The sequence below is a fragment of the Callithrix jacchus genome, chromosome 6, assembly GCF_049354715.1.
Source record: "Callithrix jacchus isolate 240 chromosome 6, calJac240_pri, whole genome shotgun sequence".
Classification (NCBI taxonomy): domain Eukaryota; kingdom Metazoa; phylum Chordata; class Mammalia; order Primates; family Cebidae; genus Callithrix; species Callithrix jacchus.
In genome coordinates this window covers 139733678-139755792 of record NC_133507.1, presented here as the reverse complement: position 1 = coordinate 139755792, position 22115 = coordinate 139733678, and the positions used below count along the sequence as shown (strand labels likewise).

The following is a 22115-nucleotide window of genomic DNA, read 5'->3' as shown; positions in this document are numbered from 1 at the left end:
TGTGCATGTGTATGTGCAGGAATGTGCCTGTGTGGGGATAAGTGTCTGCCAGTGTGGATCTTTGGGTCCTTTACTCACAAGTGTGTGTGCAGCATTTGTACGGGGAGCCCACAGGGGGTCTAGGGAACACAAGAGAAGCAAAGGCCTGAGGGGAAGCTGGGAGGCTGGATGGTGGAAGGAGAGGACAGCAGCACGGATGTGCACACAGGGCAGGAGGGGCGGTTGTGGCTCTTGATGGTGTGGGGTCTGCAGTACTCTCCTTGACTGGGCTCTCTAAGGCAGTGTGGTAAAGAGCCCTGAGGTCAGATGGCCTGAGTCCAACTCCTGCCTTGATCACTACCTAGCCTGTGACATTGGTACAAGTGACAACCTCTCCAAAGCTCAGTTTCCTATGTTTATCTTGGTGATAATCACAGCACCTGCTTAGTTACCAGGAGGAATAAACCAGATGGAATACCTGGAGCACCCTACGAGCTCCATAGATGATAGCATGTCATCATCATCGGCATCATCACCATCAGCATCATCATCAGGACCAGAGTCCATGCTGGCTGCGCCATATCTTGCCTTGGCCGTCTCTTTCTGGCTGACATTCCCACATGGGATGGGGGAACCGCAGCTTATTTGCTTGCAGCATAGCAACGAGATGGAGACCCAGAGAAGGCAAGAGACTGGCCAGGGTCACCAGGGAGCTAGCGTAGACCCATGGGAGCCCAGTCCCTGGCTCTAGTCTCTTTCCACATACGGCACTGACTTGCTCTGCTTAGATGTTTGGGGAGGCAGTGCCTTGCCAGGCTGGAGAGGCAAGGAGAGGCTTTTTACCCAGGCCAGCTTCTACAGATGGCCCAGGATGGTTCTGTTTGAATCTTCTTACAGGACCAGTGTCTCACCTTCTGACCCTAAATTCTCTCTTGAGTCTTCTGCTTTTGAGCTTCCTGATCTGATTGCAAGTCTTGACTCCCATATGGAAAATAGCTGAAACCCAAGAGAGGGACCCAAGGGGGTCAGCTGGCCACCTGGAGCCTCACTCAGCTCCTCACACCTGCTTGGGCCAGGGCAGCTCCACCTTCTGCTCCTGACACAGGCCAGACGGGAGTGGAATTCCTAGGAAGCACTGGCCCCTTTAGAGCTGGGCTCCCTCTGCCTGCCAGCACATCCCACGTCCTCTCCCTTGGTCCTCCTAGGCCATCCTGTGGCTCCCCTAGGGTAGCTGACCCAGGGCGACACCAGGATTGTGGAGGTGGGAGCCGGCTCTTTGTTGCCTGAGCTCAGTGGGGTGGGGTGGGTGGGAGTGGGCAAAGGCAAGTGGAACCTGCCAGGGTCCCCCAGCCAGGGCAGGCAGTGCCTGGATGCTGGCCAGAGACTTGTTTTCCACAACCACCATCAAGTACTTGGAAGAAAAAACCCAAAACCCAACAACAACAAAAATAACCACCAAACTTTTCTCTCTCTCTCTCTCTCTCTTTTTTTTTTTTTAACATTTGCAGTTAATGGCCGATTGGCTGTACATTATTAAACAGGCAGCTGGAGATTTGCCAGCGTAGATTGCCTGAGCCAAGACTCAGAGCCTGAACACAATGTTCCAAGAAAACAGTCACCCATGGGGTCCCTGGTGAGGAGCACCCAGAGGGCGGGGCTCTAGCTGCTGCCCTTCACTCTCCTACCTCTCCCACCCTAGCCTCTGCTCTGAGCATCTAGTAGAGGGCAGGACTGTGCTGCTCCTGGAGCTGGAGCATCCTTCATCTGGGCCCTGCAGATCCCTCACCACCCCAGGAGCCCTAGCTGTTCTTTCCCTCTTCCTGGACGTTAGGAACTGATGTGAGGCTCCTGCTTCCATCCCCAGATGGGCCAGGCCAGCACCTCCTCTCCTGGGGACGAGCGTGAGGCAGAGGCCTGAGCATTGGGCTGGGAGCTGGAGCCCTGTTTAGGGTTGACTTCATTGAGCTCCTCCCTATGGTGACTTTGGGACTCCCTGCTTGTCCTCCCTGGGCCATGTTTCCATGTCATTATCAGGAGAGGATTGGGCTGATCAGCTCTAAATCCCTGACATTTTGTGAGCCTTGATTAGGTGGCCTTGGGGAGAGGGTGGAGTGATTGTTTCCCTGACTTTGGGGTCTTTCTTGCCCCAACCCTGTTCACATCCATGAGACCAGAAACCATTTCTCAAGCAAGCCTTGCTGGGAAAGGGTAGCCATCAGCCCCATTCACGTTGTTTTAGCCAGTCACTCCAGCCACCTTGAAGCCTACCGGGGTAAAGATCAAGTGTCTAAGCCACCCAAGTAGGAGAACAAGCTGAGAGTCTGGAGGTTGGGAACCACCATCTTGGTGAAGCCAGTGCTGCATTTGGGTACATGGAGAAAAGCACAGTGTGGTGTCCAGATCCTCACCAGGGTGGGCCCGCTGCCTTCTGCACTGGTCAGGCTGCTGCGGCTGGTGTGTGTGTGTGGTGTGGCAGAGTCACCGGTTTGGGAAGCGGGCCTTAATGAACCCTCTCTGAGCCTCTTAGAGATAGTATGACATAGTGTTTTAAGAGTACAAACTTGGGGATCAAGTCCTATCACCCAGCTTATTTGCTATCTTGTTATCATTGACTTTAGAGAGGTGGCTTCACCTCTCATGTCTGAGCTCCCTCAACTGTACAAAGTAGGGTTTGAAGAACATCTCCTCCCAGGTGTGGGGAGTGGAGGAAATGAGTGAATGCAGGCATCGGGGCTGTACCAGGGCTTGGCACATGTGGAGTGCCCTTCAGCTGTTAGGATTGAAACGTCTTTCCCTCCGGACGCCTGTTCTTTCCCTTCAGATCACTCGGCGCGACTCGAGTTGTGTGTTTGTGTTTGTTTCTTCAGTGCTCCCTCTCCTAGATCCAGTGCTCCTTGAGGGCAGGGGCCCATCTGGCTGTGTTCATGTTCTGCCTGCAGGGCCAGACAGGGCCTGGGCCACAGCGGGCACTCAGAAAGTACTTGTGGAATGAAGGGGTGAGTGACAGATGGGGTGGGGCCAACTGTAAAAGGATCAGAACCAGAGAAGGAACCACTGAGCACCTGGCATGTGGAGGAGTCCAGAAACTGAAAAATCTGGGGACGTCCAGCCTGTGAAGCCACCACTATGGGAGACTTTGAGTGACTATGTGATTGTGTGTGTGTGTGTGAGTGTGTGTGTTGAATAGAGCTTTGGGGAAATTTGTTCCCTGAAGCAAAACCAAGGGTCCCAGGAAGCAGGTTTCCCCCAGTGGTGGGGGCTGCCTTGAGCATAGGGAGTGAGCACCAAGGGCCTGGGTGTGCAGGCAGAGGCGGGGAGCCCCTGTCAGGTCAAGGAGAGCCCTGCCTTGTGTGGAATGTGGTCAAGCCCCGAGGCCCTGCTGACTTGCAGCTGCTGTAGTTGGAAGAGGAATAGCAATCATAGCTGATGTCTCTGAACTTCAGTTTCCTCCTCTGTAAAAGGGGGTTCATAAAGGTCAATACCCAATGGGGTGTTGGCAGGATTAGAATGAGTTAATCTCCACAAAGCTTTGAGAACAGTGTGTTAATTGGGAAACGCTAAATCTGAGCATTGTTAAGAGGGAGATACTCGAGGGAGAGATGAATCATGGGAGATACAGGAGGGAGAGATGAATGGTGGGGAGATAGGCAAGGGAGAGATGAATTGTGGGAGATACAGGAGGGAGAGATGAATCATGGGAGATACAGGAGGGAGAGATGAATCATGGGAGACACATGAGGGAGAGATAAATTGTGAGAGATAGGCAAGGAAGAGATGAATTATGGGAGATAGGCAAGGGAGAGAGGAATCGTGGGAGATATGGGAGGGATAGAGGAATCATGGGAGACAGAGGAGGCAGAGATGAATTGTGGGAGACACAGGAGGGAGAGAAGAATTGTGGGAGATACAGGAGGGAGAGACGAATTGTGGGAGATACAGGAGGGAGAGATGAATCATGGGAGATACATGAGGGAGAGATGAATCGTGAGAGATAGGCAAGGGAGAGATGAATCGTGGGAGATACAGGAGGGAGAGAAGAATCATGGGAGACACAGGAGGGAGAGATGAATTGTGGGAGATATATGAGGGAGAGATGAATTGTGACTCTGAGGTGGGGGTGGTGATAGCTTCTTTGAAGGAGGAGGATGTTGGGGGAGCTAGCATTTATGGAGAGCTGCTCTGTGCCAGATCTTGCACTCAGTGCTCAGAGCAGTGAAATAACTTGCTCGAGGTTACACAGCTTCAGATATGGCCAGTGCACTTCCAAAGCCTGAGCTCTCTTCTCCACTCATGGTAGGATGGGACCAGGTTTCTGTGATTCCCTCCTATTGGGGAGGAATAGCACCCCATTTCAAGGTGAGGCAAGGTGATTATTATTTTCTGTTTAGGTGGATCCAAAGTCCTCAGGAAGGAAGTCTCCAACTCTCTCCAACCCTGAAAGTGCTATATTATTAGGATCACCTGAGGTCGGGAGTTCGAGACCAGTCTGACCAACATGGAGAAACACCATCTCTACTAAAATTACAAAATTAGCCAGGTGTGGTGGCACACCAAGTAGCCTGTAGTCCTAGCTACTTGGGAGGCTGAGGCAGGAGAATTGCTTGAACCTGGGAGGCAGAGGTTGTGGTGAGCCTAGATTGTGCCATTGCACTCCAGCCTGGGCAACAAGAGTGAAACTCTGTCTCAAAAAAACCCACTAAAACCAAAAAACAAAAAAACCTGTAGAGAGCAGAGGAGGGTGCAGCAATGGGGAGATTTTTTTCCCTTGGAGCCTGGGACAGAGAGAATGGCCATGAGCAGAGCACTGGAGGATGGGCTTAGGGAGAAGGAATGGCGAGCGGAGGGGTAAACTAAAGCAAGTGAGGGGAAGGAGGGTGCTGCCCAGAAGAGCACGGAGGAGGAAGAGGGCCGTTCAGGGGATAGCAGAGGAGAAAGCGGAACAGAAGAAGGAGAGAAGAGGAGAGAGAGGAAGCAGACTTGGACCTGGGCCAGTGGACAGCTCTGGGCTTTGGGCGAGGGTGCCTGGTAGGGGTCGGTCCCCATAGGGCTACTGGATGGTGACAAGAGGGGAGGCTTCTGGAGTGGGAAGCCGGCTGGTCAGCACCCAGGTCTGCCTGGGACAGCAAGTGTTCCACCACCAGCCTGGCCTCCTCACCTCTCCCAGCCCAGCAGCAAGGTCAGCTCTCGGGGTGTGGCCAGCACACTTCCCACTGACCGGTGCCCACAGGCCTGGCCTTGTCAGGATGGTCTCCTATTCCTAGCAGCTGCTTCTGGCAGTTTCTGCCTCTTGGCCATTCAGAGATGAATGGGAAATGGCCCTAGGCTTCAAGGACTTCACAGATGAAGGGGCAGAGAGACAGTGGAGGTGCTCGTGGGAAGTGGCATTTGCCATGGTTCGCTTTCCCAAGACAATTTTTTCAAGATGATGCTGTATTCTTTATTATCCGAAATAAAAATAGGGCTCAGTTTCTTTAACCTTTCCTTGTGGTTTTTATTCAACAAATATTTATTGAGTGTCTACTGCTGTCTTCCTCTGGATGCTCTTTGGCTTATTTGGTATGGAAGAGAACCTGACATTTTCGATGGTGTCTGGTGGAGTAGAGTAGAATTCTTTTCTCCTTTCATCTAGGCACTATACCTCCATTAATACAACCAAAAGTGCCTGTGCCTTTTCGGGGCAAGCATATCCTATTGTTAGCTAAACTGAATTTCTGTTTTCAATACATTATAGACCTTTTGTTGAAAGAACTATTATCAGTTCAGGTTTTTTGTGACTTTGGAACCCTTGTTGTGGACGTTACCCCAAGAAAAGTGTTCCCTTGCTAATTCTGGCTCATTTATAAAGTCAGCTTAGCATTTCAGTTCACTTCAGCATCTTAGCTTTTCCTCGTGCTTTTTTTTTGGTTCCTTGGTGTGCTTGGTAAGCTTCCCTTCTAGGTTGTAACCTAAGTTACTGATAAGTATGTTGAACAAGCCAGGGCAGAGGACAGAGCCCTTTGGCAAGTCAGGAAGTTGACACTGATCTATTCATCAACACCCCTCTGCTTGCCGGCTAGGAATCTACTCGGCTTTCTCTCTTGTCTTCAGGAATTTCATCAGGGATCCTGCCAATACCTTCCTGAGATACAGAGAGTCTAGGTCTGGGGATTCCCCAGTTGTCTGGCCTAGAAGCCTCAAAACAATGGGCTTGGGATGGTGGGTGTGAAGCTGTGGCAGGGAGGGCTCCCTGAAGGAATCCAGGCTGATGCCAGTGGTCTTTGCAGGGATAGGCCCAAGGGAAACCCTGCCCTGGAGGCAGCTAGAGCCTCAGGGTCCTTCCTGCTTTAAAACTGCTTCTCAGGGGAGACAAGGCGTTTGTGGTGTGGTACTTTCTGCCAAGGACCAAAGTTCACCTAGAAACATGTTTCTGGGCATCTCCAAGGGAACTTAAGGCCATCAGATGAGGAGATTAAAGCCAAGAGGGGACTGAGATTTTCCACGGTTAACCAAGAGCATTGGTGGCTGAGTTGGGCTGGAACCTGAGGCCCTGACTCCCAGTCTGAGGCTCTTGGTGCTCTTGGTGCTGAACCCAAGTGCCTCTTCTGGCTAGAAACAGGCAGGGTGAGAGGAGGGAGGGGCTGTCAGTGTGTGCCTTGGACATAAGCTGTTGGTGGCTGTTTTCCCCTGAAGTCCCCTTTCCTTTCCATCCTCTGCCCTGAGACTATGGTACAAATCTGAGTAGGAAGCTGGAATGTGGAAAGCCCAGCACTTCTCCCTGCAAGGGCGGGGGAGGGGAGGTGGCGGGGAGGTGGTGTGCAGCCAAGGGCCTGGTGTTCTGCACATTTCTGCTCTTTGAGAGAGGATGCAAATACACGCCAATGAGATGTCATAGAGGATGCAGTGGTGAGCAAGGGAGCCCCTACTCCTGCCTCCTTCTGGTCTGAGTTTCAAGGATGATACAGAGCAGACCTGAGATCAGGAAGGAAGGGCAAGGGTGGGGGGCTTCAGGGAATCAGCATGAATGTGGCTTCTGGGGTCAACTCTGAAGTGAGAGGGCTCACTAGGGGTGATCCTGAGATGAAAGCACCCAGGGAGATAGCTTGAACTCATCCTTAGCTGTTGGGGGGAGGGGGCAGGGTTGGTCAGAAGAGGGGAGGAGCAGCTCAAATGCACAGACCTTGCATTCCGAGAGTGGTCCCCGGGGCCTGGCTCCCTGTGGGTGCGCTGGGCCTAGCAGGATTCAGAGACCCAGAATAGCCTCTGCCCCAGGGCATCTCGGGAAGGAAGCAGAGCTGTGCCCCGCCCCCTGTGGCTTCTCCCCTTGGGACCTGGGCATGCAGCCCTGCCTTCTCTGTGATGGAGGGGGAAGAAGAGAGTGAGGGCCAGGGTGGTAGAGGAGGTGGCTCCAGAAACTACCCTAGAGACTAACAACTCCCACCCATCACAGGAAGATTTGGGGAACGGACTCCTCCCTGCTGGGAGTCTTGTCAGCTTTTAGCATAGCTCAGGGGAACTTCTCCTAGTGCTGTGAGAACCTAAGAGTCTGGCCCCTGAGCGTGGGAGTCAGGTGATGTGGTGCCCTCCAGAGGCAGTGCTGGGACCTGGAATTCTTAGTTGTGTCACATGGTGACATGGCCTTGAGTTGGAAGAGCTGGATTCAAATTCTGTCTGTTTCATTAGTCACTTTTTGCTTTTCTTAACTGCTCTGAGCCCGTCTCTAAGACTGGGATGAGAATCATAGCCACGCCCATGTTTTCATGGGCATCTGTGTGGAGTGCACATGGGGAAAGCTTGGCGCAGGGCAGGAGCTTAAATGTTGATTAAAGTGAAATGAAGGAACAAATAAAGGCAGCTCTGGGTTGACCTCTGCTTCCTGTCCCAGCCACCGAGGGGCCCCGGAAGGAGCTGGGGCTGAGAGGCCAGGTAAAGCTGGATTCAGCAAGCCTGGACCTTGCCCCATCTTTTTCTTGACTTTCTCCTCATCTTTCTTCTCTGCTTCTCTGTGTCCTTTGTCCCTTTTCTGTCCCATCCCTCCTCTTCCAGTGGAAGTGCCTAACTCAGCACCTGGCCCCGACACACACAATTCATTGCTCCCTCCTCTCCTCAATGGCCTCTCTGTTGCTCCTGGCTCTGTCCCGCCACCCCCAGCTCCATCTCTTTCCTCCTTCTGGATCTCCATTTCTGACTCCCTCTTTGTCCCATTCTCTCTGCTCCTGGCTCTCCTGCCATCTGTTTCTGCAGCCTCTGTCTGCAGCTCATAGGCATCCACTGGGCGCCTGCCTGATGCCAGGCACTGCCGTCTCCTTTCTCCGTTCTGCCTCTCCTCACCTCTTGCTGTCGTCTTTTCTCCCTCCCCCAACCTCTTCAGCCTCCTGCCCTCCCTTCCCCCCAGTTCCATCAGGCTCTAAGGCTGGCATTATTCAGTTTTATGAGAAACCCCCAGGCCTACCCCTGAAGGGACCAACCACAACTGGAACCAGATGTGCAATCCTGCATTGGGGTGGGAGGGAGGGAGGTAGGGATGAGGAGAGGAGCATGGCTTAAGGAGGTGGGGAGGAGGCTGGGGATGGGGGGTAGAAACCCTGGGAACCCTGGTCCTCAGGGGCTTGGAAGGAAGAACTGGGAGGAGGGAGCCAGGGAGCAGAGTAGGCTTGTTCAGGAAGCAGTTCTCACTGTGTGTGGGTATGTGTTTGTGTATGTGTGTGTGTGTGTGTGTGTGAGAGAGAGAGAGAGATAGGGGCAGAGAGAGATGGTGGAATTGACACTGAGGAAAGCTGAGGGTAGATGATGGGCTGTGGGACTGCTCTTAGAATTAAGGAGGAAGGCTGCTCTTTTTCTTTGAAATCCTCTAGCTTGTTTACTTCCTTTCTTAAGGTTTCAAGGGACTTTCTGGGTTTGTAGTTCTATGTCAGATGGTGAAGCAGGCAGGCTGGAAAGAGGGGTGATGTTGGAGTAGGGGATGGACAGTGTAACTTCCCAAGTCTTCTGAGAGTGGCTGGAGGAGGGGTCCTACAGCTCCCCCACCATCTGCCACAGACCTTGGTGGGATGTGTCTTGGATGTCCTTGTTTCAGTTGAGTGGCTTCTGGGTCCTAGTAAAGTCCATGTTTCTGCCGGCAATTATACAGCTTCGAATATAAAAGTCTTCATGTGATTATCTTGGTACCGCCTAGTGACGTATTCAGCATTTTAAAATGCCCTTTGATTCAATCATCAACTGATTATCCATCCATATATCTTTTCATCATTCATTTATTCATTTCACACTTACTGAGAATCTACTATGTGCCAACCTTGTGCTGGGCACCGAACAAAAGAGGAAAGGGGAAGGGAAAGGATGAGCAAATCCTTCATCATTCCAAAAATGGGAGCCACAGAAGTGCACCGGGCCCCCAGCCTGTCAGGGCATTAAGTGAGCCACAGAAGCCCCAGATGCTCAGAGGCGGGGACAGTGCCCACCAAGTGGTGAGGCTGGGGAGGGATCCAGGGAGGATGGCTTCTGAATTGGGCCCTGAATGCTGATAGAGGGGAGAGAGAAATAGTGTTTGAGAAAGGTCTGATCATCAACGTTGGGGGATGGAGGGAGGGAAGATTGGAGAGGCTGGGATGTTCCACTGCAGAGCTTGGACTGGATGGAGCAGGCAGTGGGGGACTGGGACCCTTTGATGTCAATTGGGATAATATGGATGTGGGTTGGAAGGAAGAGAAGGGGAAGATGGAGCGTTCTGCTGTTCTGGGTACCTGCTAGTGGGAGGGGTTGTAATTGTACAGCATACTCCCACATTCACCTTTGGAGAGCTGAAACTGACCCAGGATCCTCTAACTTCCCTCACCTGGGCAGAGCTGACCCAAGCCCCAGAGGGACCCTCAGTCTGTGGTGGTGGTGGGTTGGCGTTAAGGAGGATAATGTTATTGGGGTCATCTTTGCCCCAGAGTTGGGGCCAGTGAGTGTGAGACTTGGTTTGAGGCTGGGTGGAGGGCTAGGGAGGACTAGTCCCATAGTCCATCTGCTTTCACCATCCTTGCCGTCTGTGGATAGCATCTGCACTCTCACAGATTGAGGCTGCTGTTGAGGCTGGTGGGTTCTCGATGCTGGAATTTGGGACTCAGAACCCAGACCCTCTTTCCAGCTAGGACAGGATGAAGTCATCTTGCTCTGGAGGCAGGGGGTGAGTGGAGCAATGCCTCTATGTCTGCCCTCCCCATATAAGGTCCTGAGAAGGTGTCCTTCTCTCCTCCATCCCCAGGGGCTTCATTGTCTCTGATTGGGGGTGACTCAGACCTCCAAAGCGCTGGCCATCTCCCTGTGGCTCTGGCCCCACATGCTCCAAAATCTTGTCCCTTTTCGAGGATTCCCTTGTCATTGTACTTCTGGGGAAAACTGAAGCCTGGAGAAGGGTTGGCTGAATTAATACAATTAGTGTATATTGGGACTGGAAAAGTTCTCAAAGACCTTTTGACGCAAACTTATTGTGTCGCTGGGGAAACTGAGGCTGGGAGATGCAGGCCACTGGCCCAGATGGGGAAGAGAAGGAAGGGCCTCTCAACCTCCGGATGTCAGTGGTGCAGAGCTTGGATTCAGGTTCAGGTGTGAGGTCCTCTGCACAGTCTTGCTTGGACTTCCACAAGTCACCTCTGGGCTCCAAGGTTAGGTTCTTCGGCTATAATAACCAGTGTGATTAGAAGACTGAGAATTAACAGTCTTTAGTGCCCAGCATCCAACAGGTGTGCAGCAAATAACTTTTCCCCTTCCTTTCTAAACAATCCGATCTGCTTCTTCACTTTTATCACTCATATGGTGCTCTGAACTCTTCATGTCACTTTCCCCCATTATTTCTATTATAGAAAACTTCACGCATATAGAAAAGTTGACATGATTATATTGTGAACTCCCTAGACTCTACAATGAACACTTTGATATATTTGCTTTATCATATTTCCATCGATCCATCTTATTTTTTGATCCATTTCAAAGAGAGTTGAAGCATGTGTTTCATTAACTGGAGCTCAGCTTAAATGACTTTTGAATATACAGTCACAAATGTCCTAACTCAGCCCAGAGAAAACAGCAAGAGATTGCTATCTCGCATTTGACAGCTAAGAAAAAAACAGGTTCAGAAGCTAGATTCCTGGCCTCCGGTCACAAAATGAGTTGGAAACAGCATAGAGCAGAATGCTGTAGAAAAGCTGAGAGTTGCTGTATTATCATTATTATCGCCATCACCATCTCAGCAAACATTCTTCCCCACCCAGGAGGCCATTTCTCTGCACCTGTGTCTTTTCCATGGAGTCTTGGCCCCTCCCTACCCCCTTCTCCACCCCTGTCCCCCAAGCCTTCGGGCCTCGCCGCTCCTGTCCCCATGGCGGCTGCTGGGCCTGTGGCTAAATGAGGGGTAGCCACATTTCCTGGCGATCTCCTGTCCCAGGTGTCTGTGCCCTGCCCCAGCCTGGCCAGAGCCGGCTAGAGTGCAGCCAGCAGAGCACTGCAGGGGTTAAAGAAGGCCTTGGCTGGCGGAGGGGGCCCACTGCTGGCTGACTCCGGGAAGGAGGCGGTGCACTGCTGGCCCGCCCCCTGGGCTGGCCTGGGAAGGAACCCGACCAGCAGAGCCCTCTGCTCAGTTGCTCCCAGCAGTGGCCCTGGGACCAGCTCTGCTCCTTGCACCCCGCTCCCTGCCTGGACACAGGCTCACTCGCTGCCTTCTGGGAAACCAGCTTCTTGCCAGCCACAGCTGCTGCCTCTGCCACTGGCCACCGCCCCCTTCCTGGGAGTCCTTTGGCCCAGACACCCACGTAGTGGTCCCTCTGCAGGCAAGGTGAGTGAGTGTGCATGTGTGATGGTGTACGTGTGTATGAGTGTGTGTGTGTGTGTGTGTGTGTGTATTTGTGCGTAGGGGGACATGGAGCCGCTGGCTAGGGCTGCTGGGTTGTTGATACTGATGCTGTCAAGACCACAGATCAGATTAGGGGAAGGTAAGGTCAGCCTGCCTGGTCCCTGGGCCAGGCAAGCCACTCAGAGGCCAATCTTGTCAGTCCCCTGTCTTCAGATGTTCCTGTGGTTCTGGCAGGGATGTCTGGGGTGCGGCTGTCCCTGCTGTGAGAGAGCAACCAGTCAGAAGGAGTTTTGTTTGCTAGGGAAGTTGCTGGTGTCAGTAGCTGCTTGGGACTGAGGCCAGCTGGGGGAGTGGGGAGGACACAGGGACCAAGGGAGGAGGAAGCCTGGGGGTCTCTTCTGCTACTTGCCTGACCATTGCAGGGCTGTATTTTTTTCTTCTGCATCTCTTTCCCTGCCACCACTTGAGCTGCTCTCAGGGCACCTTTCTTCTCTTAGGGACTCACTTAGCAACCTGAAGTCTGACCTTGGCTGCAGGGAGAGGCTGGCAGGCCTGGCAAGGGTAGGGTTCAAAGCACTTTTCCCATCTCCACTCCTCAGTGTGGGCCCTGCTCCCTTGCCCATGGGCACAGCCTGGCAGGAGTGCCCCCTCTGCCCTCTCCAACCACTAGTCCTTACTCCTTCCTCACCCCTCTGGGCAGAAATGGCTAATCCAGGTGGTTAATGAACAGACAGGGGCAGCTGCCTTCCCCCTGCTCCTCCCTCTCCCCCCACCCCTCCTCTCCTCCTCTGACTCTGATGCCCTACCTGCCACCCGTTCCCAGCCTGGAGAATCCATAAGGAGCTGACCTCAGTGTCTGTCCCCAACCCCCAATCCAGGACCTGGGCCAGGACTGCCTGCCCAGATGTTTTAGGCTGGCTGCTGTTCTAGAAAAGGAAACTGGGTGGGGGTGATGAGAGGGTACCTGTGCAGGGGAGAGGATAAGGTTAGGGGGCAGGATGGGTGGGAGGAGCTGGAGGGAGAGGGCAGGCAGACAGGGGGTTGTGGGGTGAGAATATGAGGGGGGGCCTGGAAACTAGGGTGCCAGGGTCTTTGGAGACAAGGGCATTTCTTCTGGAAGCCCCAGCTTCCAGTGCCACTTCACTGTGGCACCAGTGGGGGAAGGTGTTGGGTAGCACCCCCTCTTCCCCTCCTGAAGCTGCCTGGGGTGAGTGGAGACCATGGTAGCTCAGACTTGGCCTCAAGTTGCACTTGCCCCTGCCAGCTGGTGGCCACTCCTGTCTCCCCCACTCCAGCTCTCCCTGGACCTCAGCACTTGCTACAGCTGGGGCACCCCCTGCCTGACACCTCTGGCACAGGGATGTGGCAGGGAGTGAGGGAGGATCTGGACTGAGATAGAGTGGTGGGTGGGAGAACCCTGAATGGGATTAGAGCTGGAGACCCAGCTTGGGGTTGGCCTGGACTCTGCTGCCCATAAAGGGCAGGGAGTTGGAGAGGAGTGGGCTGCTCCAGGCCGGGGAGGGTCTTGGCCAGTCCTACTGACCACCAGAGCTGGGAGCCAGCACCAGGATCAGGAGCTGAGGGTTCCTTGTGGTGAAGGAGGCAACCTGGGACCCTCTGCTTGCAGGCGCCTGGCCTTGAGCCTCGGCCTTTCTGACTTCATCCCATGCCTCTTCACACTTCACTTCCCGCAAAGCCCCAGTGCAGAATTTCCCAGGGAGGTGGTGGTGTCCAGGAAGTGTAAGCACAGAGAAGCTGGTGGCCAGGCGGAGCGGGGCTGGGGTGGGGTGCTTATGGGTTCAGGGAAGATATTCTTGTTTTGTGAACAACTCTGGCCTCTGGTGGGCTGTGGCTGAAGCCTTGGAGTTTGGGGACCCTCGGGCTCCTGTTTCTACCCAGATAGGAGCAGGAATCAAGGGCGGCCAGAAAGGACTTTTGTTTGGTTGAAGGAAGAAGAGCCTCAGAGGTGGAAGCTCAGCTTCTTCAGGTGAAGAAAGAGCTTCCTAAGAACCTGGTGGGTCAGTAGGAGGATGGGCTGCCTTGTAAGGTGGAGAGTATCTTGTTCTGGGGGGAGTTTAGACAGAGGCTGGACAACAGCTTGGAAGGATTCCTAGGCTGGGATGTGGTTAGAGGCAATGACCTGGATGGTCTCTTGGGATACTGAGGGCCTGGGATTCTTGGAGTTGGGGAATTCTCTGACACCAGAATGGGCGATCAGGAAGCTGTGTTCTCTGGCCTAGGGTGTGGGCACAGACCACTCCAGGGGCCCCCTCCTTCCTGCCAATGTATAAGGAACCAAGAGCCTGACGCTGTGCCCTGGCAACTGTGCCCCTCCCTCATGCCCGTGGCTCAACTGCCCATCAGGCCCGCCCCCAGCTGCTTCCTGCAAAGGTTCTGAGGCTCTTCCTATTCCTCTTGGCCCACTCTTCCCCTTGCCTGTAGTGGGCTGTGTCACAGTGTGGAGTGGGGGCGACAGCAAGCACCACAGGCCTCATCCCCAACCCCTGCAGTTAGAGCTGATGGTCCCTGTTGAGCACATTTAGGGCCAGTGTGCAAGAGCCGTGGGGTGGCTGATAGGATATTGGGCGTCTTGATCCCTGCCCAGTTTGGTGTCCCCAAAACAGGCCTCTTAAGCCAGTCTGGAGATGGTAGGCCGAGGGCAGTGCCAAGATCTGAGATGGAGAAAAACTCAGGTGTGGGTCTCATTCGAGCCTCAGTTTCCACCTTCATAAATAATGCAGGGTTGTCTGGGCAGCTTCAAGTGGTTTGTATAACTGGCATGGGGTGAAGGGTGTAAGGCGAGGCCAGGCAGTTGCTCTCAAGGGCCTCTTAGGAGGGCAAGTCGGGGAGGAGTCACCTCTCACCAGCCTTTCCAAACCTGTTTGCTCTGAGGTAGGCAGGGAGAGGAGAGCCAGAGGGGGCTTCGGACAAAGCTTTCCCCAAACCAAACAGGTTTGGGCTTCCCATGAAAAAAGTGCCCATGAGTGCTTCCGGGTGGGCTTGAAACCCACCCTGGACTCCATCCTTCCTATACCAGCCAGCCTCCTCCATGGCCCCTCTGTGGATGCCTGTGCCCGCTTTTCTCCTGACCAGAGAGGGTGACGCAGTAGGAGATCGTGACCACCCAACTCAACCACTGCCTCCGACCAGGGGAGCCCCCTCCCAGTCTTGGCTTCATCTGAGAGGGAAGTCCTTTCCAATGTCTAGCTTCAGTCCCTCTTCTCCAGCCAGGGACTACATGAGGCTGGTTAATTATGACACTCTTTCCTGGGGTTTGAAAGAGACTCAGTGATGGAGGGAGGGGTATGCAGGGAAGGAACAGGAGGCCTGAGTGTTCCATGAGCCTGGAGCACCAGGGTGGGAGCTAGGGTAACAGGCAAAGGCTCTCAGTTGCCAGTGGTTCCGGTTTCTTGACTTATTTCTAGAGCCAAAGCCTCTTGACCCCAGGAAACTGAGACCCAGTTGAGGGATGTGTTTGGAGGTGTGGGGAAGAGGGAGACAGTCAGGAAAGCCCTTCCAGTTACTGGCCTCCAAAAAACGCAAATCAGAAGTGGATGGAGGAAGAGGGTCATTTTTGGAGACTGGGTTTGGGAGGACTGGCCTAGACTTTGTCCCCATTACTATCTGCCAGTGGCCCCTGGCTTAGTAGCTCCCTGGCCAGATGGCTCTTAGCTTTCTAGGGCTATTAGGCATGCAGAGGTATGGGCACAAGTAGGCTGGAACAAGGGGGTGGGGTGGCAGGGTGGCCAGCCTGGTAGGCTGTGCCCACATCCCCTGGTGCCACTTCTATTATGCAAGGTCACACTGGCCCTTCCCTCTTTCCTTCCCTCCAGTGACCTGGAGCTCTTTCCCATTCAGAAGGTTGCTGGAGACTAAAGAGCTCCAGTGCAGCCTCTACCCAGGTTGGTGGCCTTGCCCTCTTCCTACTTGCCCACCTCACCTTCCCTGGAGGGGAGAGGCTTGTGTCTGTGGAGCTGGGGCCCATGCGGGAGGGGTGGTGGGTGGGCCTGAGCCAGTCCTTGGCGCTGCCTCCTCCAGGGCTAGTCTGGGTTCTGCAGTCCCTGCCTTTTTAGGGCTGGAAGCCTGTAGCTCAGCCCTGGGTGTGGGAGGCAGGAGGGACTGGCCCAGCAGGGCGGGGGCCTGGGGAGCTGATGGGGGTGAGGAATCACAGGAGTGACTGGGTGGAATTTTGGCCCTTTGGCCACTATGGGGGCCCCAGACCTGGGTCCCTTTCCCCCAAGGACCTTTCTAGACTTCCTGCAGAGAAGGCGGGGTGTGGGGGGGCCACAGTGTTCTGTGATCCTTGCAAATTTCCTGTTTGCTCACCTGTCTTCTGGCTGGATCACAAGCTCCTTGAGGGCAGGCCTGTACCTCTGGCTGCTCTGGTGATCCTTGCTGTGCTTGGCAGAGTGCTGCTCAACACCGATGACTGACTGATGGAGGGCAGAGGGGTAAGGGTTTTGACAGAGCCTGGTGAGGATTTGTTAGACTTGGACTGAGAGGTCTGTCTTGAGGCAGAGAATGTGAGTCTGGTGCCAGACTGCTGGGGCTCAACTCAGTTTACCGGCCGTGTGGTCTCCGCAAGGAACTGAACCTCTGTGAGCCTCAGTTTCCTCACTGTCAAATGGGATAATAGTACCTGTTTCAAGGTGTAGTTATGAGGATCAAATGAGTTAATTTATTTAAAGCACTTTGGGTGGTATCTGGCCCATGGGTGCTCAGTGAAGGTTAGTAATTGTTATGACTGTTATGATTGGTGGTGGTGATGGTTCTTCCCTCTCTCTTGTCTTCTTGTTCCATCTCTAAGATGAAGATAATTATGGGAACAGAGAATGGAGAAGATGCTGGTGTTATTTTCCCATAAGAGGTCCTAGCATCAGACCTCAGAGAAGAATCTTCTTTTCCCTCACTCTGTCTCTCTTTCTCTGTGATTAGAGGGCAGGCAGGGAGCTGAGGGGCCCTCCGGAGCGCTTGTCTGTTCAGGGAGCCCATGCAGATCTGTGTTTACAGAGAACTCTGAGTAGGTTGCCATCACCGTAAACAAGATGCATTATTATAAACCAGCCTGAGCTCCCCTTCTTGGATCCCATCCCATGCCGTGATGAGAGTCACAGAACCGGAGACTCCCAGGCCAAGCAAGGACCTAGCCTGGCCTCTAGGAAGCCTGCCCTGGACCGTGGGCTATACCCATAGAGGAGGCATCTACATTTTGAAGTAGGATCCCCAAATAACTGCTTCAAATTATTGTGGCTTGTGCCCTCTAGGTCCCCCTGAGATCTAGCTGACATTCCTCTTGTTGCAGCTTTAGTTCAGTCCGTTGTTGGTAGTGGGTAGGGATAACCATGTCCGCTCTTCCTGCATGCCATATAAGCTGACAGCTTTGAACCCGTGGAAGGGCAGGGCCCCTGGCCACACTCCCTCTCCATCCCAGGCCTCTGCCCTCTCTGGGGTCCCCTGCTTTCCGGTGCCCCTGACATTCCTCATTAGCAGGGGTCGGCCCTCAAGGCCTGCCAAGCTGTATTCTCCACCCAACCTGGTTCCCACCCAGGGAGGCTGGGATTGCTCTGGGTCGGGGGTGAACTCCATTTCCGGGCCCCTGGCCCGCCCAGTTGCAGCTGCAAAAGGCATTAAGCTCTTTTTTGGAGAAAGAATGGGCTTGGGTTGATGATGATGACAGCTGGGGAGCATTCCTGAGCTCAGCCCGGCCCTGTCTTGCTTCCCTTCCTCGGCCCCTGCTCACCTCTGCCCAATTTTAGGCCATTGCTTATGTGGAGGTGGGCCTCACCTTTGCCTCTTGACCTTGACCTCAGTGCTGGGCTTGGTGCTGGGGAAGAGGGTAGAGGTGAGGAAGAGGGCTTCAGGGGAAGCAGAAGAGACGGGCTCTACCCTGGGGTCCATCTTGTCCAGGCAGTGGAAGAGCAGTGCTCAAGTGAGCAGATCTGAGTCTAGGCCTGGCTCTGTCCCTCGTCTCTGGAGGAGTCTCACCTGAGTCCCTTCTCTCACTGGGACTTAGTGCCCTCGCCTGTAAATGAAGGGCTGGAGAGGTACTGGGGTTGGCAGTCTGTGAGTCCATCTCCGCTTGGCCTTCACTGGGCATCCCCCGGTCCCAAGGCTGTGGAACTTCACCTTGGATTGACCTTGCTTCCCTCCCCGCCCCACCCCCACCTCTGGCAGTCGCTGGCAGGAAGTCCTGCTGATTAGGGCCCTAATCACCGGCCGAGACTCAGAAATGGCAGAGCTGGTTGAACGAGAGGGGCCGCCAAGCCAGGAAGGGGGGCTGGCATGGGGAGAAACCTCCACCCAGGGACATGTGCTGGGGGGTTCGGGCTGTGATTGGGGTTGGCAGAGATGGGCTGGCCCCAGGGGTTGGCTCCTTGGGCCCGGGGCATTGCCAGTGGTGGTGGACCCACTGTGGAGGCTGTGCAGCAGCAGGCAAGTCCAGCTGGGCACACGGGGCCGCTGGATTGTTCACTTTAAAAACCTTTGAGGGCATCCACCCTATGCCAGGCAAGGTGCTGGACATGAGGCTGGAAAGACCGGGAGACATGATCCAGTGGGAGACTAGGAGAGTAGACAGAGTGTTGCTGCAAAACGCAGCGGGAACGCCAAGCAGGAGGCAGCTCACGTGAGCGGCAGAGTGGGGGAGGCTTTGGAGAAGGGGTGCCGTTTGAGATGGATTTTGAAGTTTGGGAAGGAGTTTTGCAGGGAGGAAAAGGGGCAAAGACTTCTTCAGCCAGAGGGGAAGGCATGCACAGAGGCCCAGTTGCATGCAGGTAAGAATAAGAAGCAATAACAAGCGTGGGTCTCCTCCCAGCTCTGCTACGTTGGTTTGAGCCTTAGTGTCTGCATCTGTAAAATGGGGTTCATATTTCCAACCTTGCAGTGCTAGCATGGATGTGAAATGAGGCTATCTGTACAGTTCTCAGCCCAGGGCCTGGAAGGGAGCAAACTCACAGCATATGGCAGCTTAAAATGGCATGTGTGTGGGAAAGGATGGCTTTGAGGAGAGCCTGGAAGAGTTGCTTGGGGCCCAAGGGGTGGGGATATTCTGAGCCAGGTTAAAGAGGGGAGTGGCAGGGGGTTTTATGTAGGGAAGACATGATGAAACTGATTTAAGAAGGGCATGTGGGCCACTGTGGAGGCTGTAGTGGGCAGGGAGTCCTAGGGACAGGCCTCAAGCCAGGGCCTGGGTTCCTGGAATCCTATGTTCAAATTCCTCAGCCCTGGGGCTGGGAAATCCTCTCCCAAGTCTCTTCATCTCCCTGATCCCTCTGGGCTTCCTTCCAGCATACCATCCTCCCCTCCTGGATTGGGAGGCCAAGGAGGCCCTGAAATCTCCTTCCTGGGAGATCTTTCAGGCTAGGACAGGGCCATCCTTGGCAAGGCTTCATATATAGCCCTGGGATGGATGAACTGCAGCAAGCAGGAGTGAGGGTAGACTGGAGGCAGCTCATATTTTTAAGGCACTGAGAGGATCTTTTTGAGGGCCTCCTTTATCATCGGACCTGGAACACAATAGGCTCTCACTGTGTTCCATTTGTTGTTCTCATTTGTTGAATGAATGAAGGAATGAATGAACAGCCTTGTACCCTAGTCAGGGTGGAGGAGCCTGTTTGCTCAGAGGCAGCCATGCCCAGCCTGGCTCTACATGGCCTGGTGAGTGCAGAGAGGGTCTGCCTGTCCAGAGCTAGATGGAATGTTGAGTGCCTCAAAGGCCAGGTGCCTGCCATGTTCCCGATGCTCAGGGACTGTGTGTTGATGAAGGAGAGGGGATTCCAGCAGCATTTATTTCCTAGAGCAGCGACCTCTCATGAGGCAGTGTGATGAGGGGGTCAAGTTCACAGACTCTGCAGCGGCATGGGCTGTGTGTGAATTCTGATCCCACCTCTTGCAGGCTGTATGATGATGAACAACTCACCTGACCCACCAGTGCTTCCCTTTGCTCATCTGTAAAGTTCAGGGAACAAGCAGAACTGGATCTGGCACGCAGGCTCCGCAGCATAAAGCTTGGTGATGGTTGTTGCTGTTTTTATTATTGTTATTACTATTATTGGTGTAGGGAGAGAGAGGGGACTGGCAGCAGGGGTTTCTTTCTTGGCTGGGATGAGTGCAACTGCCCAGAGTGAGAGGGGAGAACACAAGAGATAGATGAGGCTCCTTTGGAGGCTTAGAAGGAATTCATCAGTGGCTCACGAACTGCTTCCACCACCACACATGTGGCTGCCTCTGCTGTGGCCGGCTGAGCTGAGCCGAGCGTGGGAGCAGAGGCAGTGGTCAGGCCTGGATTCCAGGCTGGAGCCCTGGGAGAGCGGGGGTGAGCCAGGGTGAGGGGTGGGGGCTGGGGGAGGAGAGGTGATTGGAGAGGAGGCCAGGACTCTCCCAAGTTCCCAGCTGGGACCCTAAGAATTCCTCCCATCATCTCCTGCCAGAGGGCCTGGCCCTTTAGCTCCAGAGCCTCCAGAGGGCCTGCAGCCCATTTCCCTGCCTCCTGGGCAGACGGTTCTGAGTAGGTGGCCTGGAGTCTGATGCCCCTTCAATGTTAGAAAGTGATTCCTCCCTAGTAATCAGTGTCTGGCTGCAGCTCCTTCCTCCCTCTCCTCACCTTGCCTTCGGATCTCCCATCTTCAGTGCTGCTTTGCAATAGGAGGGAGAAATAGTTAACTTCAGGGGCCTGCCCTGACTTGGGACAGAGAGAGGGGTCTGTGTAGTGCTGCAGAAGGACCCGTGGCAGGGGTGTCAGGTGGCCTGCTAGTCCCTCTTGGCACAAGATTTAAGAAGGGCAGCTCTGTGTGACTTTAGGCAAATTGCTTTCACTTTTTGGACTCTGTTTTCCTTACTTGTGAAAGGAGAAGTTTGAGTTAGGGGTGTTCTCTCTTTTTAGCAGTGCTGAAATTCTGCAAGTCCATGGATCTTTCTGAACAGAGAGGCTCCTACTCTTGGGGCCTTTGGCAGAACTGTCCAGCATGGAGGTGGGATCCTATTGGCTCTTCAGGCATCTGCTGGGATGCTAGCTGAAAGGCTGGGGAGGTCCTTCCAGTGCTGGGATTGAAACGTTCTTTTCCCAGTGACCACTCCTCCAGGCAGCTTGGTTTCTTGGAACAGAGTGGAGGGCAGCAGCTGTCAGGGTTAGGCTGGCCATAATCTCCTGTCTGTCCCAGTGACTCAGGTGGGGGTACACTTGGCAGGATTGGAGCCAGTGAAGTGAGGGAGGGGACTGGGGAAGATTTACTGTCTCCCCTGGCCACCCAGAGGGAACAGAGTGGGAGGAAGTCATGTGCTGGGGGCGGGGGTTCAGAGGCAAAGTGAGTAACAGTCGTGAGTAACACAGCTCAGTGTCTCCGCTGGGTAGGTGGCTCCTAGACGGTGCAGAGCTGTCTGGGGCTCCGGAAATTCTCCCTGGAGGCCCAGCCACTGAGTCACAGCAGCCTGAGCTCCTCCCTCCCTGTCCTCCTTAGGAGCCTGGGGCCCCGGCCAGCAGGGTGCCATACCTCATCCCCTCTGCCTCTCTATGCTTTTCCGGATCAGCCCCTCCCAGCACCTATGCCTTCACACCTCCTCCACCCCATTGCTGCTCTGTCTTGTCTTCTAAGCATTCAGGAGACTTGGCTTGCCTCAAGGAGTATAGGATTTGCAGTCTGGCTGTCGTGGGTTTGAGTCCCAGCTCAACCACTCTTCACTGTGTGACCCTGACCAACACATGGCTTTGCTATAAGGTTCAGTAGCCTCATATGGAAAAAGAGGCTATTGCTCATTGAAGCTGTTGTTGGAAGGATTAAATGAGATAGCCTGTTTGAAGTACATGTTCCTTGTATATGTTCATACAATACGGTAGTCCCGAGTCCTAAACTCTGTTTTACCCCTCCTCACCACCTCTGTTCCTAAAATTCCAGCTCTCTGTGCTTCCACGCCATAATGCTCAGGTGGCGTATCCTCCTATCCGCTCCACCCTGTTGTTTGTGCACCTGCTCTTCCATTTCTGACACCTCCCCTCCAGGTTCTGCCCGTGTGCCTTATCCCTTCACCTGCTGTTCCAGAAGGATGAGTGGGGCTCAGATGGGAATTCGCTGCTTGCCCAGCTGCAGTGGGCACTTTGAAAGGAGCTCAGAAGTCTGGGTGTGCTTCAGGGGCGCTGGGCTGCTCTTGTACCCCCGCCACGTCTGCTGGCTTATGCTCCCCCCGCCCCAGTCTCTACACATGGGCTCCTTTCCCCTCTGGCTTCCTGGAATCAGCTGTGCTTGGGGCCAGTGCATGTGTCGGTGGTGCTGATATGTTTCTGTTTGTGCGGCTCTGCTTGGGGTGGGATCCAAGCACCAGGGGGTGACTTTAC

The 22115-nt window shown here is 54.1% G+C and overlaps 1 protein-coding gene across 42 annotated transcripts in view; it reads left to right on the top strand.

Annotated features, from left to right (window-relative positions):
* TNS1 (tensin 1) overlaps nt 1-22115 on the top strand; it is a 241793-nt gene that overhangs the window by 86246 nt on the left and 133432 nt on the right. For 10 of the 42 annotated variants that reach the window (XM_035305661.3, XM_078328465.1, XM_035305653.3 and 7 more), the window contains exon 1: nt 11571-11770. The exons of 31 other annotated variants lie outside the window; for them this stretch is intronic. The gene's annotated coding sequence lies outside the window, so the exon portion shown is untranslated. Of the gene's footprint in view, nt 1-11570; nt 11771-15637; nt 15691-22115 lie in introns of those variants that run through there. One more of the 42 variants, XM_078328459.1, reaches the window with a different exon arrangement.